Source organism: Pongo pygmaeus, chromosome 9 (assembly GCF_028885625.2).
Source record: "Pongo pygmaeus isolate AG05252 chromosome 9, NHGRI_mPonPyg2-v2.0_pri, whole genome shotgun sequence".
Taxonomy (NCBI): Eukaryota; Metazoa; Chordata; class Mammalia; order Primates; family Hominidae; genus Pongo; species Pongo pygmaeus.
Genome location: NC_072382.2, coordinates 43,585,933 through 43,606,272, shown reverse-complemented (window position 1 = coordinate 43,606,272; position 20,340 = coordinate 43,585,933).

Sequence of the window (20,340 nt, the reverse complement as noted above, 5' to 3'; positions counted from 1 at the left end):
CTTATGTGTTGATAGAATAAAAATAAATTCTTCCATATTGTCCCTGAAAATGAGCTAAATTAGTTACAGCCAAAAAAGAAAAAAAGATATCTTTTAAAAGGATAACTCCCATGGCATACATCTTTAGAAAAAGAGATTTGCCAAAGTAGGAAAGCAATCTGGTTTGTGTCTATCAAAAATAAAACATTTTAAGATATGGAAAATCTGCAGCTGTTGAAAGCACCCTGGGATATGACTGCCTCCTGTCTCCAGAAAATCAATCCCAAAGATAGACTTGTTGCTAGTACAAAAGAATCAGGAACAAATGAGGGGTTGGCATGGTAATCATGGTGGCATCTCTAGATCTGTACACATGGCCAAATGGTGGTTTTCTATTCTTTCAAGCCATGCTGTGCTCTTTGAAATTTTTCTTCTAAATTGGTTATCTAGGTAGATAGCTCATGACAAAGTTTCTTTAGGTTTGTTTTGTTTGAATTATCAACTAAGGCTTCTCAGCCTTAATTTAAGACAGAATTATGTCCATTAATAAAAAAATGATGTTAAGACAATCACTCCTTTGTGTTTGAAGCAGTGAAGTTGAAAGAAAAACACTCATATATAAACACAAAAGGAGCTGGCTTTACTAGACTTGAACTTGGAAGAAGTTGCAACATTATTAATTTACATCTTATAGCAATATCATCACCCCTACTCTGAATTTATCAGTGAATCCATGCCAGAACTTCTCTGACAGGTAGTCAACTGACTTCCCTTTGATTGGTTATTTTCCTTTCAGATGATAGCCTATTTTGTGTTTGGGCCACTTTAATTGTTAGGAAATCCTTCCATATATTGCTAGCAATTGTCATCTGTTGAACCTAGCCTGTAATGTCTTGTCCATTGTTTAATTGTTGTCCTGCATGTAGACATTTTTAATGCTTACACATAGCAAATGTGCTCCATAATTTCATCCTACTCAGGCTAAACAACTAGTCCTCTCAAATATTTCTCATGTGACATCATATGTGTTCTTTTTCTTCACTTTCCTTAGTTAGAATATGCTACATTTTCTGTATGTTTTTATCAAAATGCAAGAACATCTGAGAATCTTACTCATCTGAGATATGTATTAATAGTGTCCTTAATAATTTAGAGACCCTATTAAATTTGGGAAGGAACAAAGATATGAAATCTTCTTTTATAAGTATTGCTTTACTGAAGTTGTAATCTTCAATAATCTAATAAACCAAATCTTTACCCAATCATTTGCACTTTCAAGTAAGGGTTTTCATTTGTTGACAGGACTTAAATTTTAATACCTTTTTCTCATTTCCTTAAGTCGTTTAGGGTTCACATGTCAGGAAATGCCTCCTTGATGTTTGGGGTTCTGTATAATACAGCAGAAAACTCAGTTCTCAGAGAAAGCTGTAAGTGTAAATCCCTGTTCTGACATGTTGTAGCTCTGTGGCCTACAAATAGCTATTAATTTTTCTGATTCCTAATGGTTGTATTTATGAAGTAAAGACAACTTTTAAGGAGTTACGCACAGACTAAATGAGATTGTGAATGTAAGATATCAAGAATAGATAGTGCCTTGTTCACAGGGAATGCTCTAGGAATGTTAGCAACATTGAGGGAAGAACAATGCATTCACATCTAATTTAACAATCAATACATATTTTCTAGATGTGATAAGCAATAAGACCCTTAAAACCCAATATGTCTTGCTTAAAATTACACGACTTCTTAAGAAACAAAATAATTACCCTAATCCTCTGTTTTGTCTTTCTTTCAATGATACCAGTTATCATTATACATAAATGCATATTTCTGTTGCTGTGAACAAATTTCAGTCTAAGAAAAGTACTGAAAAGAATTATATATATGCTATTATACCAAATATTCTCTCGGATTTATTTCAAAATACCTCTCTGCAATAAAAATGTAAGATACTACTGTCGTAAAAGCATAAATAGTGTTTTAATTGTTAATATGAGCACAGCACTAAATTAGAGCTTGTTGGTAGCAAATGCTGGAAGTAAGGATAGCAAATGAAAGATCATAAATGATTTCCTTGTGTCTTAGCCAGACCTTTCAGTTAGAACATTACAGAATTATGGTGTGTGTGTGTGTGTGTGTGTGTGTGTGTATATACATACTTTTTTTTTATTTTTTATTTTTTGAGACACAGTTTCGCTCTTGTTGCCCAGGCTGGAGTACAGAGTGCAATGGTGCGATCTCAGCTCATGGCAACCTCCACCTCCCAGGTTCAAGCGATTCTCTTGCCTCAGCCTCCCGAGTAGCTGGGATTACAGACAGGCACCACTACGCTGGACTAATTTTGTATTGTTAATAGAGATGGGGTTTCTCCATGTTGGTCAGGCAGGTCTTGAATTCCCGACCTCAAGTGATCCCTCCTCCTTGGCCTCCCAAAGTGCTGGGATTACAGGCGTGAGCCACCACACCCGGCCAATAATTATATTTTTTAAATTATCTTTATTTATCGTTTAGTGACAGACGTTTCATAATGAAAATTACTTACAGACTGTTTTTAATTATCTCCATATTCCAAAGTTATAATCACTAAAAATATGGATGCAGGAAATAAGCACTTTCTCTCACATTTTCTTTATGACGTTCTCCTGCTCACACTGCCTAACAGCTTTTCTGTTATGTTTTAGTTTATCAGGTTTTATTGACATCCTTGCCACCAATTAGCCATGTTACATCTAAGGTTAGTTAACTGCAAAGATGTATCTCTATCACTCACTTTAGGTATACTTCCCTATGTGTAAAATATTGATAATTTCTTCCCTAAATATTCTATGAGAATATAAAAAAAGCTCAAATATAGTAGAAGATAAAATGAGTTATAGAGACCGAGTTCAAGGTGCCAGTTATACCTATCAGTTGAATAAACTATAAATCCCTTAACCTAATGGAGCCTCTTTTTCTTCATCTATCAAAGGAGGAGTTGAACTAGATCTTTAAAAACTCTTACATAGTAAAGCCTAAGGTGAAAAATAGAATGTGTACATATTTCTTAATATACATATTAAGAAGTTATATATATAATGTGTATATATTTCTTAATGTACATTAAGAGATCCTTAAATATTGTGTATATAAAATTGTGTGCATATATACACAATATAAGGACATATTGTAAGATATATACACATCATATATTTATTATACATTCTATATAAATTGTGTATATACACACAATATTATAAGGATTTCTTTCCATATGCTTTCATTGTCTAATAATAACAGATACACTTGGAGTTTTGATAAAATACGTTCACCTTATGATAAAAGTTAATATATGGTAGTAACTGTACTTTAGAAATATATAGATTAACATCAATATGATACTTATTCTAGAAAATATATTAGCTGTTTAGAACCATTGGTATGGCATGGTATGCCATACATGGTGTGACATGGTATGCCATACGTGGTGTGACATGGTATGCCATACGTGGTGTGACATGGTATGCCATACGTGGTGTGGCATGGTATGCCATACGTGGTGTGGCATGGTATGCCATACATGGTGTGACATGGTAAAAAGAACATGAAATGTGGAATAGAAGCCAAGTTTGAGTAAAATTTCTATATTCACTTAACCACCTCAAGAGTTTTCCTTCTTTTGTAAAATGGGCCCAAACGAGTACTTGCTGTTAGAAGAATTTGATGGAGTCACAATTATGACAACTTTCTGAGAAAAAGCCCTGTTTAACAGCTAGTCTTATTCAATGTTTTACATGGATGGATGTTCAGAGGCTGATATCCTTCCTTCCTACATTCCTCTGTCATAACATCCCCTCCTGAAATAAAGACCAGAAGAGTCATGTGAGCACAAGGTACTGATGAATTCAAACGGGGTAAGGTTAAAAATTCCTAGCTGGAATAATCCACAGTATATACAAGCCACATCTTAGAAGGTGAAATTTAGAGAAGTTGTACACATTGCCCTCAAATCGAGTAGTTTGTGAGGGCTTTCCACCAAATAAATATATGGCTTTTTTTTTCTTGCTTGCCAGTCTTAGTGTTGTTTTAAAATTTTAGATGGGCCTTTTCTCTCCGTCTGGTAGGTAACATGTGCTGTTACATTTTAATAGTGTCCTATAAATCCAAAGCAGAGGAAACTTTAATAATGAGATAAAGAAAATAAATGCATTCACACACAGAGTGGTGGCCACTTCCTTTTCTGAATTCAGAGTTCCGTTTTGCACTGTAATCAGCTCTGGTGAGCATCAAGTGTATTAGGTAACCCTTCTCTCCTGCCCATGAAGACAATATTTTCAATATTAATGACCATTAGGGAGAAAAACTGAGATCATTTATGATGTTGTGACCGGCAGTCATTTATCCAGCTTAGGGACTTTGAAATTTTAAGAGGGAAACACAGTATTTCTCAGCAGTAAGAGACGCAGCATGGCCAACTTGAGTGGATGGCCACAGGTGAAGAAATATTCTCTCTGCATCAGTGCTATCTATTACCAGGACACTGACACGTGGGAAATTCAGGATGAGCCATTATAGGAACCACAGAGGATGACTTGAGCTTATTGAATATTATGTCTGCACAGTGACAAGTTATCCAAACGGCATTAATTCGACTTTAGTGCTCAGAGGATGTTGAATTACAAATTAAACCTGTTCTATTGTTCTAAGTTTACTAGGAGGTCGTGAAGAATTTGGCATACCAACAGTATCACTAAAGACACCATTTCCAGGAATTTCAGGACATCTTGGAAGGCTGTCTGCATAACCGCATAACCTCTTTTTTTTTTTTTTTTGAGACAGAGTCTTGCTCAGTCACCCAGGCTGGAGAGCGGTGGTGTGATCTCAGCTCACTGCACCCTCCGTCTTCCAGGTTCAAGTGATTATCCTTCCTCAGCCTCCAAGTAGCTGGGAATACAGGTGCCTGCTGCTACCACCACCTGCCTACACCTGTAATCCCAGCTACTCGGGAGGCTGAGGCACGAGAATCACTTGAACCTGAGAGGCAGAGGTTGCAGTGAGCCAAGATGGTGCCACTTCAATCCAGCCTAGATGACAGAGTGAGACCCTGTCCAAAAAAAAAAATAAATAAAAATAAATTGTTTTTTAACTATAAATGCATGAAAAAGTCTTAATTTGTTTTAATTTACTAAATCTTTCTAAATTGTAGCATTCATTTACAAGCTATTGAACTCATTAAGTGCCACATATGTGCTGAGTATTGGAGATGTGATAATTATTAAAACACAGTCTCCATTTCTCAAAAGTGACAATATATTATTGAAAAATGCTAGGAGAGTGGATGTTGTTTTTTCACCACAAAAATAACAAAGGGAAGAATCAATTTTGATGAAAGACAATAATTTAAGTTTTGGAACATCTGAAAAATTCCAAAATGTCCTGAGCTTCGTTTATTTAAAAAATGACAAAATTTATGATCTCCAAATCCACTCTTGTCAGTATAGAATCATTTTGTCATGTGCTTTTTTCCTACTAAATGTGACCTAATTTTAGTTTCCAATGTAATCATGTTTACATTGAAGTAAATCTATTGGCACTAGTCTTCCCATTCTGAAAAATAATTTATCATCCAGGCCTCAGCTTGGCTTGGAAGTTGCATTTTTGTGAATGAGATAGTTTCATTATCCTTTCAAAGGGAATCAGTGGTTTGTGAAGCATCTATAAGTAGGTAAATATTGAACACATATTTTTTGCTGAATAGAAATATTCCAATGAGAGAAGCATATTCCTTTCCAACTAATCAATTTTCCTTGAGAAGTGTATTGTAATACTTAATTCCCTATATATGACCAGCTTAGCACAGACATTCTATGGCTTGTATCGCAAGGTATTTTTAAAAACCTTAATGCCTATAATATAGCTGACATTCTTTTAAGAATCAAAAGACCCATCTATTGAGATCAGTTGCTTTAATTTTCATCACCAAGATGCATCTTTCCTTTTCTGTCAGATCTTCATGTGTGGTAAGCTTTGGTTAGTGGACTTTGAAGAGGTGCCATACTGAATGGACTCACTGTAGTTATAAAGCTGTCTCTTTTCCCTGTCCCTTTTCTGTTAACAGGAATTGTATAATCACTCTATTTTATTTTCTTTATCTTTGCAAATCTAAAAGGGACTTGTACTTACTGTGTAAAATCACGGTGTAAATTTTCTTTATAAATTATCCCTTTCAACAGTACAGAAGCTCAAAGACAACAATGGTTTTATCTACCTTATGTGTCTCTCCTCCCAACACAGAAAACAATTCCTAGCACATAATAAATCTTGTTAATCCTTTGTTAAATGAATGAAAGAATACAGGAATGGGTGAAATGTCAAGTTGATTTCCGAGATTTTATTCTGTTTTCTTTTTAACTTATTATTTTAAATAATTTCAGACCTAGAGAAGAGTTTCAAATATAATAAAGCATCTCACATACCCTTCACCCTAATTCTCTAAATATTACTAACTTATACAACCAGAGTACAAATATCAAAATCAGGAAATTTAATTGATAACAATTCTATTACATAATCTATAGGCCTACTAAAACTTACCAAATGGTCTTACTAATTTTCTTTTACTAATATAAGAGCTATTTAGGACCCAGATTGAATTCAGTTTGTTATATTTTCCTGGTTTCTTCCAATCTGAGACAGCCCTCAGACTTTGTTTACATTGATAACTTTGACACCTTTAAAAAATACTGACTAGTTATTTTTTACATGTTTTACCAGTTTGGGTTTGTCTGATGTTGTCTCATGTTTACATTGAGATACTGCATTTTGGAGTAGGTTGCCCTACGAATGATGTTACATTTTTCTTAGTATATTGCATTGGGCAATACATGATGTTGAAATTTCTTATTATTTATGTTGTTAATTTTGATCACTTATTTAAGACCGTTGGTATAAATCACGTTTCTCCTCTGTAACATTATAATTTTTTTCAGTATAATCAACAATTATCTTGGGAAATATACTTTAAAACAATAAAAATATTCTTTTATCTCATTATTAATATATACTTGCTCCCTAATTTTAGCATTCCTTGATAAATCTTTCCTACAATAAATATTACTCTGCTGTCTGCCACATGATAATTTCCATCAGTATTTCTACACTTGTTAGTTTGAATTCTAATGTGAATAGGGCTGTTTCTTTACCTCATTTATTTATCCATTTATTTATGTCATATAGACTTACTAATGTTTATTTTAGTTAATGACTTTTAATCTATTACTATACTTATTTATTTAGTTCCAGTTGTCCCAGATTTGAACACTGGCTTCTGTGTAATTTCAACATGACCTCATCATTTTTTAAGCACTTTCTTACCTTCTGGCACCACAAGATATTTAAGACTCATATTGTATTTGCCCTGCCCCACTCCTGGAATCTGCCTATTTCTCCCAGGAGTTCTCATTTCTGTTATGTAATAGTGACACTAACAAGCGAACGCTGTAAGTGCCGTCATGGCTACCCAGGTGTCACTTTTTCTGAATCCCAACACTGGACATAGCTAGGAAATATATGCACTATTCACGCAGAAATGCACACCTTTATATTAGATATACACATATTTTAACTATTTCCATAGCTGTTATTTTATTTGTAAATTCTTTCTTGTATAGTGAGTTACATACAATATATTTATGTTTTTTTAAATATACAATCCACATTGTTTCAGAAATGTTAACCTGTATTCTTGTAAAAAATAAATTAACCAACTAGGGTACAGTATTTGTGTACAGATATTTTGATTTTCTGTAAAAATTCTGTTTCTAGAATTCATTTTGTTTCTTCTACATCTCTAATCAGGTTAAACCAGGTATGCAAATACATGCATATGTAATCAATTTAAGGTTATTTGTTAGCATTTGTATTCCATTTTGCCCTCTTTTTCTTCCTGGTTGATATTATCTAATTTATTCTGGGAGTATGTGAAACTTTACTAGAGTTTGAAAAGTAAAATATAAAAAATGTATAATTAGAGATGTATCACTCTCCCCTGTCTCTTCTTAACTGGTTCCATTTCCCTATTTGTTTTACCCCTTCCCAGTCTATGCCTTGTAGGTAGCATATCTCATTTCTGAGTTTTCATTCCTCTCCCTATATATCTTTATTTTTATATGCATGTATATGCTTCTTTTTACATATGAGGAAACAGAAACACTATTTTGCACTTAATTTTTTTAAATTTAACAATATGTGCTAAAAACCACTTGTCTAAGTTCATAGAGACCTTCCTCCTCCATTTGAATGGCTGCTTAATACTCCAATGTGTGCATGTACCATAGTTTATTCAACCACTCTCTTGGATTTCTGGGTCAAATGGGCAAGTGCTTGTGTAGTTTCAGAATTTTTCACTAGAAGGATTGTATCAGGTTATATTCCCAACAGCAATGTGTGAGAATGCCTATTTACTCACAGCATTACGACAGAATATGTTGTCACTTTAATTTTTGACAATCTAGTGTGAAAAAAATAATGTCTCAATGATTTTTTCACTTGCATTTTTAAAACTATGAGTTTTAATATCTTTTCGGGACCATTAACAAAAGTCCTTCCGAAATATTTTTTTAAATGGGGAATAAAGGACAAAAGCATGATGGAAAAATGAGAAAAGTCATGAATAGACATTCCACACACAAAAAAAGATTAAATAAGTTCCATACCTCAAGTAATTAAAACTACTCTGTTTTTCTATTCATACACCAGTACCACATTATTTTAATTAGAGTCTTTATGGTATGCAATGAAATCTGGTTTATCTGTTTTAATATTTTAATTTCTGGTTTCATCTTTTCAGCATTTTACTGGCTGGTCTTGCCTATTTGTTTATTCATATGAACTTTTGAACCAACTTATCTAACTGCATACAAAGTCTGCTTTATATTCTTTTAGAATTTTATTAAATTTACAAATCAACTTAGAGATAACATCTTCTTACAGTGAGACTCTCTAACCAAAACCAGGGATGTGTGGAGGAGTTTTGTTTTTTTGTTCTAGTGCTATTAGTTGTACATATTTTTAATGTTCTTAGTTTCCTGGTAGCTTATTTTATGTTAAACTAGCTATTTTGCTCATTTTTAAAATTAGTTTTTATTTTTTCTGCATGCATCAATCATCCACTAGTGTTATTTAATGTAAGCATGTAACTTTCAGTTATTGACTAACAAATGAGTTTACTCTTTCCCCTTTTTCTCTCTTACTCTTATATTTTATTAGTATTATATCTAGTTTGTAACGATTTATAATATTTTTACATATAATATTTTGTAGATACTAACTCTTCAAAATAAATTGCCAAGAATACACAAGTAGAAAGTATGTCCACTATCTTTGAATTTTTTATTTTTGACTTTTAAGGTGTTTTTCTCTAACCTCAATTATAATATTTTTCATAATTCTCTTTCATATGTATGTGCTATATCAGACATAGTTCTGTGAGAACAGAGGTCCTATCTTCTGTATCCTCGGAGCCCCTCAGTAATTGTTTAGTGCAATCAATATTAGTAGTAACTTTTACAAAGACCATAAGAGTGGTTTGAAATAATTTTACTAAAAGTGAGCATTATTTTATCCATACAGTAGTCTTCCATTTGTTCCAGTTTAGAATCCTTGTTGTTGCCTCCTGTCTAACCAAAAATATTTTGTGAATTCCAGTTTCAAAGTTCTACTAAATAGATAGTTGTAATTACTGATTCCGAAACCAAATTTTAAACTTTGACTCCATGTTAAATTAAACTGGTGTAGTGAAAAGAAGCTTTCAGATGAGAATCTAGTTCCAAAATTTGTGTGCTTCAGAGATCTTGGAGGAAAGTAACCTTCTGGCCTTTTTAAAAATCATAACAACTGAAATGAGAACACTTGTGAAAGTTCTTTCATTTTGAAGTTTTATGTCCACATATATTTCTTTGGATTTTCAGTCTGGGGATGCCAAACTTATTTTGCCTGTCAAGATACATTTTATCTCTCAAGTTTCAAGTGACACCTTTACAAAGTGAATATAATGGTAATATATGTCCCTCTTTGCTCCCGGTGATATGGCAGCAATGAAAGTTCACTTAAAGAGTGTTTATAAATTATTGAATAGCTGCTCTATCTACCACACTACATTAATGTGAGATTACATTTCATAACGTGGAAGTGTTTTGGAAATGGTGAAATGATATCCAAATGTGATTGTCACTGATTTGTAAGTCAATTTAGATGAATGACACAGTCTTCATCATGCCAGCATCACAAATTTTATACCATAAATTTTATTCACTATTCAATGTTATAAAGCAAGAAATTTCTTTTTGAAACCTGGCCTGTCCATTGCTAGCTGATGTACAGATCCTGTGGAACACATGCAAACACATACACACAGAAAGGATGGGGAGAAAATGTTAAATTACAATAAAGTAACTTTAAACAAAAATAAATTCAAGCCATAATTTAATTTACCAGTCTTTTAACTTAATTCTGGGACTGACATTTATCTAGTACACAAAAGCAATATTATTATCGTTGGTAAGTGTTGAAATTTTTCTATGGCAATTTTAAATAGCTTCTGTGCTGAGCTCCCCAAGAGCCTGTACACCATCCTGATCCTCCATCCCTAGAACTCCCATCATCCAGCTCCCAACTATTAGTCCCTGAATGAGCAGGGTCTTTGTGGATCTTGCTTCAGTGCTGTGGCACTGTTCTCATTGATTGGTGCTTTAAGTATTTTCTCTCTCACATTTCCCTATCTCTTTAAGGCAAAAGATGAATGGATGAATGAGATTTCCTCTCCAGCTTCTGTTAGCTCTCATCCACAGGATTCACTTTTAGAGACTAGCAGCAGCAGACCGACCACTGCAATATGCTTTGACTTGGCCACATCCCAGTTCCTCCAGTTTGAGAATACTTTCCTGTATCCTTCATCTGTTTTCATCCCTCATTCAGTTTAGTCATTGCCTCTTCTTGAATGTTTCTGCTGATGCTCTGGCATATCTGAAAGACCCATCTATATGTTCTCCTAGCACCATGTTTTTACATCATATCTTCATTTTACACTGTAATCACCTAATTCCTTGTATGTCTTTCTTTCTGGATTCACATTCCTTAGGCAAGGGCTTTGTTGTCTTGTGTTTAGTATATAATATCATAAATAAAAGAATAGATACAGTTGATATGGTGAGGTTAAGTACATATCAGCGCCTCTGATAAGCTCTTTCTAAATTTTATCTTTTTAAATCATTGTTTTACAGAAAAAATACAAATTCAGTCAGAAAAAAATAACCTACTTGAGTGCACACTGCCTGAAGTTGAACTAGCATCTGCCTGAATGTAATATTCTTATCCTACCAGCAACACCATGCTGCCTATCTACTGACTTGTAAACATGTCATTTCCCAGTTAGCATCTAGGGCACCGGGCACATAATCCTTACTGGATTTAAAAAACAAAATTAAAAACTGGCTAGTGTTTAAAATTATCTGTCAATAGTTACAATTCCAAGACTCTCACTCTTGAAAGCATTGTACTTTTATATTCACTTACTTTCTCTCCCTTTGTGTAAATTGAATAATCTTCTGTTTAAGTGTAGCTCTTTCAAAGCATTTTTTAATCTCCAGTCTAACACAGAAGGATTACATAATAGTGTGGTATGCTATCTTTTTTCTCTTCTTAATGAAACACTGCCTTCAAAATATGTGTCTTTTGCTTGTCTTAACGTGAACTTTGTGAAAAAATAGTGAATTAATAATGTGGGATTGTTTATAGTCTCTTTGCTTATGGTATTTCTTATGCCTTCTCTAAAGAGGCCATTTGTGAATACAATAAAGACCTCCTAATACACACTAAGCAGGTAGGTGTGTTGGTTGGGGTACAGTAGATTTTTTTCCAAGAGCTACTAGTCACAGACAAATTTGGGGAAAGTTATTTAATCTTGCTGAGAATTCAGTTTCCTCATTAGTTAAGAAACTATAGGACTAACAATGTCTACCTCCAACAATCAGCACAGAGCCTAAGTGAGAAAATATTTGACATAGCTTATGAAAAGCAGTAAGCTGCAATCATTGTTCATCTTTTCTCTCTTCTTCACTTTTTAATGGAGTCTTATTACAATCCTGAAATAATTGTATGTGATCATTTTTCCTTAATTATTTCCTCAACATATATAAAATTGTTCTAAAATACATGGATTAAAATTGAGAGAAAGAGAGGTATTGTTTTGCAGTAAGTGTCAGTTGTGCTTGGGACATATATTGTCATCAATTTCCATTCCAATCTGAAGAATTTGGACTAAATGCTGGATCTCTTTACTAGTGATATATTTAAAAAGGGATAAGAAGCAAAATCCTAATTTGAGTATACTGTAGAATATAAATGTACTAAATCAGAGAGAAGAATATTTATAAAATACACAAAAGTTTAAAAAATTTATCAAAATAAAAGTTACTTGAACTGAGTAAATCCAGAGTTTTGTCACTCTAGTGCTAGCTAGAATGTTTTAAAGGTTTGATTTTTGTTTTTCCTTTTCTTTCCATTTGGTTTGTAAGTCACAGACTCATATAAAAACATGCTATGATATAACGTGTTAGTCTTTAGTATAAATAGCTGTAATGAAGAGCTGTAATGACTTACAAAACAATTTTCCCTATATCCCTCCAGTGTAAAGTAAGGGAAGATAGTGCCATGTGGTTTAGGATCGGTCCTCATGATCACCGCTATATTTCCAGCCTCATGAATAGAGCCTGGCACATGGTAGGTTTGAAATGAATGTAGAATGTCATTTTATATTCATCCATTTGTTAATGTCCTAATATGGCAATTGCTGAAGTTAAAATTTGTAGAGAAATAACTCCTGAAATTTTGTAACTATTTAAAATTTAAAAAGTATGCTCAGAATTATTATCTGATCTCATTTTAGGAATATCAATCACTTGAGGTACATGAAACAGACAGTATTATTTCAAGTTTATCGAGAAGAAAACTGATGGCCAGAGGCTTGAAATTCACTTTAATGGTTCATAAAGTTTGAAAGAGATAATTATAACTTCCAAGTAAAGCCTCTGAATTACAATCTACAAATTTCCTTCCTTCCTCCCTTCCCTTCCCCGTTTTTTCCTCCTCGTACTCCTGTTCCTTTTATCCTCCTCCTCCACCATCCTCCTCTTCTACTTCCTCCTCCTTCTGCAGCTGCTGCTTCTTCTCCTCCTCCTTCTCCTCTCTCTTCTCTTCTCTCTTCTTCTTCCTTCTTCTTCTTCTTCTTCTGCTTCTTTTTCTCTCCTCTCTCTCTGTCTCTCTCTTTCATCTTGTAATAAGTAAGTGAGTGTCATTTAAACACCACACTTGGTTCTGAAGATTTAAAAATTTAAAAAAACATCAACTTATTATTGTCATTGCCCTCAAGGGCTCACGGTCTTCTCACAGATACAGATATGTAAAATACCAGCATAAATGTATGAAACTTCCAGATAAAGATGGCATGTTGAACATACTTTTATTTTTTCTTTACCAAAAACAAATCAAAGTGTTATTAAAGGAATAAAAATATATAGACACTTATAATTGCAAAGGAAATGAGGTAGAATAACAGCCTGCGTAATAGTTTGTTTTTTAAGTCAGGAAGAACAATTAATAATTCCTAATTCAAAGCAGAGGAAGTCACAACTCAGAATGTTCACAGACAAGGATCCAGAAAATAGGAAAGTGGATTGTTCATTCACACACTGCAGAGGCTAAGACTTAGAGACCAAATGCCACACAGTAAGGAGAAGGAAACAAGGCTGAACACACAGGAACTATTCAAAATTCTGTATCTGTATACTGTACTCCTTTGTATAATACTCCTTTTAATAAAGACAGAAGACACCAGAGTATACATAAATGGTGTGTTAGGTACTGTAGACTGTACTACCTCTGTACTCTTGTTCAACTCTCGTCTTCTCTTTTGCTTCCACTATTGGGGCATGAAAAATTATTCACCCTTCTAGCCTCTCATGCAGTTTCAATAACCATGCATGAAATAAATTTGGCCAACATGACCAAAGTAGAATTCTGTGGGAGGCCTCTAAGAGGTGTAATTTATGAAGCTGCAGCTGCATATTGATATTATGAGGTAAAGGCAAAATAATTGAGACATAGCCCATGACATTGCTAAGCTGCTAAACCAATGACATCAACTACCTAATTCCAGAATTTCTGTTGTGTGAAAAAAATAAAATAAAATAAAAATTTTAAGACAGTAATAGTTGCATTGTTATTTGCAGACATAACCGATGATGGCATATGCATATGCATTGAGGTAGTAGAGGCTGAAAGATGTATTCATCTGTTCTCATGCTGCTAGTAAACACATATTTGAGACTGGGTAATTTATAAAGGAAAGAAATTTAATTGACTCATAGTTCCACATCACTGGGGAGGCCTTACAATCATGGTGGAAGTTGAATGAGGAGCAAAGGCATGTCTTACATGTTGGCAGGCAAGAGAGCACATGGAGGGGAATTCTCCTTTGTAAAACCACCAGATCTCATGAGACTTATTCACCATCATGAGAACAGCATAGGAAAGACCTGCTCCCATGATACAATTACCTCTCACTGAGTCCCTCCCATGACACATTGTAGCTCCAAATTATAGGAGCTACAATTCAAGATGAGAGTTGGGTGAGGACAAAGCCAAACCATATCATTCCACCCCGGCCCCTCCCAAATCTCGTGTCCTCACATTTCAAAATCAATCATGCCTTCCCTACAGTCCCCCAAAGTCTTAACTCATTTCAGCATTAACTGAAAAGTCCGTAGTCCAAAGTCATATCTGAGAGAAGGGAAATTCCTAATGTTTATGAGCCTGTAAAATCAAAAGCAATTTAGTTACTTCCTAGATACATTGACGGTACAGACATTGGGTAAATACAGCTATTCCAAATGGGAGAAATTGACCAAAACCAAAGGACTACAGACCTCATGCAAGTCCAAAATACAGCAAGGCCATCGAATCATAAAGCTCCAAAATGATCTTCTTTGACTCTATGTCTCACATCCAGGTCATGCTGATGCAAGAGGTGGGTTGCTGTTACCTTGGGCAGCTCTTCCCTGTGGCTTTGCAGGGTACAGCACCTCTCTTGGTTGCTTTCACAGACTGGCATTGAGTGTCGTCAACTTTTCCAGGCACACGGTGCAAGCTCTTGGTGGGTCTACGATTCTGGGGTGTGGAGAATGGTGGCCCTCTTCTCACAGCTCTACTATGCAGTGCCCCAGTGGGGACTCTGTATGGAGCCTCACACCCCACATTTTTCTTCTGTACTGCCTTAGCAGCGGTTCTCCATGAGGGCTGTGCCCCAGCAGCACACATCTGCTTGGGCATTGAAATCTAGGCAGAAGTTCCCCAACCTCAATTCTTAACTTCTGTGGACCTGCAGGCCCAATGCCACATGTTAGCCACCAAGGCTTGGGGCTTTCACTCTCTGAAAAAAATGGCCTGAGCTGTACGTTGGCCCCTTTTAGTCATGGCTGCGATACACGGCATCAAGTCCCAAGACTCCATAAAGCAGTAAGGCACTGGGTCCGGACCACAAAACCATTTATTCCTCCTAGGCCTCCCAGCTTGTGATGGCGGGGGCTGCCGTGAAGACCTGTGACATTCCCTGGAGATATGTTCCCCATTGTCTTGGTGATTAACATTTGGCTCCTCTTTACCGATGCCAATTTCTGCAGCTGGCTTCAATTTCTCTGCAGAAAATGAGTTTTTCTTTTCTGTTGTATCTTCAGGCTGCAAATTTTCTGAACTTTTATGCTCTGCTTCCCTTCTGCTTCCCTTTTAAACATAAGTTCCAATTCCAAACCACATCTTGTGAATACATAAAACTGAATGCTTTTGACAGTACCCAAGTTACATCTTGAATGCTTTGCTGCTTAGAAATTTCTTCCGCCAGATGCCCTAAATAATCTCTTAAGTTAAAAGTTCCACAGATCTATGGGACAGGGGCAAAATGCCACCAGTCTCTTTGTTAAAACATAGCAAGAGTCACCTTTATTCCAGTTCCAAACAAGTTTCTTATCTCCACCTGAGACCACCTTAGTCTCAACTTTATTGTCCATATCACTATCAGCATTTTGGTCAAAGCCATTCAACCAGTCTCTAGGACATTCCAAACTTTTCCACATTTTTCTGTCTTCTTCTGAGCCCTCCAAAATGTTACAAACTCTGTCTGTTACCCAGTTCCAAAGTTGCTTTCACATTTTTGGGTATCTTTATAGCAGCACCCACTCTACTGGTTCCAATTTACTGTATTAGTCTGTTCTCACACTGCTAATAAATACATATGTGAGACTGGGTAATTTATAAAGGGAAGAGGTTTAATTGACTCACAGTTCCATGTTGCTGGGGAGGCCTCACAATAATGGTGGAAAGCAAATGAGGAACAAAGTCACATCTTACATGGTGGCAGGCAAGAGAGCTTGTTGAGGAGAACTCCTCCTTATAAAACCATCAGATCTCACAAGACTTAGTCACTATCATGAGACCAGCATGGGAAAGACCCACCCTCATTATTCAATTACCTTCCACCTGGTCCCTCCCACAACATGTGGGAATCATGAGAGCTACAATTCAAGATGAGATTTGGGTGGGAACATAGAAAATCCACATCAAAAGAAAAAGTAAAAATATATGAGCCAGGTGTGGTGGCTCATGCCTATAATCCCAGCACTTTGGGAAGCAGAGGAGGGCAGATTACCTGAGGTCAGGAGTTTGAGACCAGACTGGCCAACGTGGTAAAAACCTGTCTCTACTAAAAAAAAAAAAAAAAAAAAAAAAAATTAGCCAGCTATGGTGGCAGGTGTCTGTAATCCCAGCTACTCGGGAGGCTGAGGAATGAGAATCGCTTGAACCCAGGAGGTAGAAGTTGCAGTAAGCCGAGATCGCACCACTGCACTCCAACCTGGGAGCTAGAACAAGACTCAGTCTCTCTCTCTCTCTCTCTCTCATATATATATATATATATATATATATATATATGAGAAAAGGGTCAATGTGTCAAAACACTGAGGTGTTGAAATTTCAGATTGCAAGTGAGGAAAGACATTTTCTACTGGGACAGGAAGAAGATATTAGCATGTGTATAGATTCATATCAGAGGATGGCAAGTAAGGAGGGGTAAAATATTGAGAAATATCTTGCCTAAAAACTTTAGTTTTCTCTATGAGGTAAGATGGGAGGTCATCTATTAATTCTGTGTTTAAACGTGTGTGATTTTGCATGTGATTGTTTGCTGAAAGATTGAGTATTCTAAGAAATAATAAAGATTGAAGTAAAAGTTGAAGTGAATTAGAATTGTAACTGACTGAAATAGTACAGATAGATTCTACACAAATTGGGGACTCAGCTGTAGTTTGAAACGTGACCTAATAGCAGTGTTTCTCCATCGCTTTTCATCCCCTAGTTAAACTTTTTAAGTATGTTTTCTCCATAAAATTTTAATGTTTTGATACTCTCATTATGATTTGATATATCATTAATGTTTTGATATACTCACTATACAAATTTTAATGTCTCAATAGACTCACTTTTATGTTTTGATATACACACTTAATGTTTGATATACTCAACTTTCTCTTTTAGAGGTCAAAAAACCACTACAATATGTCAACTTTTCTTCCATCCTTACCCCCAACCCAATAATCAATTTTCAACCTTTTGAGATAAATGATTATTTAGATAAAGAGTTTTCTTACTTGGCCCCCACCAAAAATAGGTGAAAGGTTACTAAACTATTATATCCTCTTATTGTTGCCATAATGGCAACATGGTGTAGTGATAGAAACATGACTTTGGAATCATAAGGCAGACATGTTTCTTTATCCTATTTACTCATTTACTTCCTGTTTGAACTTGGGTACTTTGCTTCAGTTTTATGATCTTCAGCTGTGATCACATATAAAGTTTCTAGCACTTAGTTTTTAAAAATTAACAGATGACATTTTTGATGTTTTTATGCTTTTGCTTTATTGAGAAAGTAATTGAAAAAAATGAGTTAATAGATTAAAATTTTAAAAATGTCAACACATGAAATACAATAATGAGGAAAAGAAAATAAGCAGTAAAAGTAGTAGAGATGGAACAACTAGTTGTGTTAAGAGTGAGATGCTGGAGTATAATATTTCATATGTGAAGCATTTTGTGGTAAGGAAAAAGCCTAGACATATATGTGAGTATAGTTTGCTGGAGTGGATTTTCAGGCCCTTGAAGACATTAATCAAGAGACATTAATATGGAGGTATAAAGTAGGTGGTCAAGATGGATATTAAAATCACCCAAGACCAGGAACAAAGACTCAGTATAGTGACCAGGAGATAGCAGATGACATCATTAAGTTGACAGAGAGAAACTTAGCAAGGTAACACAAGATTTACAATGAAAAGCTCTTCATACATGAGAAGGTGGAAGCAGAGTGAACACGAAGCAATATTAAGACGTGGAGAATATTGATGTTTCTCCATTTCGTGGCATTATGGTATGTGGGGAGAGGACAAATCAAAGGTAAAGAGCAAGTTTTACAACTCAAATGCTATGTACAACCCGCATACTAGGTTTCTAACATCACGCAAGTTATTAAGGTCTTCTGAGTCTCAGGTTATATAAAATTGTAATAATAATGTCAAACTCAGGGAATTATTATTCTGATAAATGTAACACTATCAATGAAATGCTGAGTAAAGGACTGGACACTGGTGTTCCTTCAAAAAAGTGGCATCTATTTCTATTTTTAACCTCTGCTGGGAAAACATGAAAAGATGTGGTCTTGGGGAAAGGCGATGTTGCAGTTAAGATAAAGAGTAGTCAGAAAGAGACTATAAGAAATTTGAGAACTGCCATTGCAGCATCCTGTGGCAATAACCTATGATATAAAACACTGACTTATAAGCGGGAGAAAACAGATAAAGCTGTTTCTCAGATGTGAAGTCTTAAAACAGATCCCCAGTTGCAATTCCACAGTATATCACAATTGCATTTTCCCCCTTCAGACATTTTACCAATAGCTTCTACTGCTATGCTTCCTGGTAGACGTTTATCAATGAGAAAGTAACCTTTTATCTGACTATAGAATGAGACAGGAGGGCAGCAATCAATGAAACTTACAGATTTTGTAAATGACACAGCCATTTTCACAGTTTCTAAAGTCCTGAACTTGACTCAATTATTTGTAGAGAAATGACAAATGTGAAAAAACTACACCATTCATATAATAATGGCAATGAAATTTCCTGATAGAGATAAAAGATAACTTTTTGTTAGATCTAATTATCTTTACATGAATTAAAAGTTATGATATTGAATATGTACTCATACTTATCATGACTAACAATTCAAGCCTTGACTCAAAGTACAACTTGGTGTGTGGCAAAAGACCATGGGGACTACTTACCATGTCATTACACGTGCTATATAGAAGTTTGTTACAGGACCTTAATTTTTATTGGTCTGCTGAAACAGGAATTTGTTTTTATATCCAAATTTGAGATATATAATTTTCTATCATTTAATGTGACAATGATACATCCCACATGCTATATCCTATAAATATACATTCATTTTATCTTAGAGCCAAATAATCACCTTTTAGAATAAAATCAAATTTGTATTTTAGTTTAAATGCATTTGGTCAATGTTACTACCAAATTTTAACAAAAATTTCCAAAAGCAATCTGTTCTCTGAGAAGCACAGACTCATAGTCCTGAATTAAATAAAGTTTGGGAACTTTTGGACTCTTATGTTTTTCAGTATACACAAAAGGAGAAAGATGATAAATCAGCATTTTGGTAGATACAAATGACAATGTAAGGCACCATTTTAAAGCATTCTTAATGAACGTCTTTTAGTATACAGAGACTACAGAAAGGTGCTCCAATGTACACAAAATATGTGAAATTTTATCTGATAATTATTTTTAAATAATACTTAATGCTTTAGAGGAGACATAAGCAAAATCAAACAGTTGTCATGATGGCAAGATGTAACCATGAAAAGTTCCCTGAATATTGGAGAGAAGTGTCCACAAAATGAAGAAAGTTTTTAAGACATGTAATAATAAAAAAGATTTTATTGCAGCCAGAGTCATATTGCAAGCAAGAAATTCAATGTAGAAAAAAAATTTAAAGACCACAAATAGTAAAGCTTAAACATAGAAAAGCTTGAGTCTGGTGATATTACTGAGCAACAAAAATGATAATAGCAGCAACACACGTCATTATTTCTCACCGCATGAGGAAGTAATACCCCTATACGTGAAGACTCTGGTGGTTGGGCTTTTGGTCTCTTACAAATAAAACACTTTCTTAATTTCTACAACCACCTGTTACTTTGAA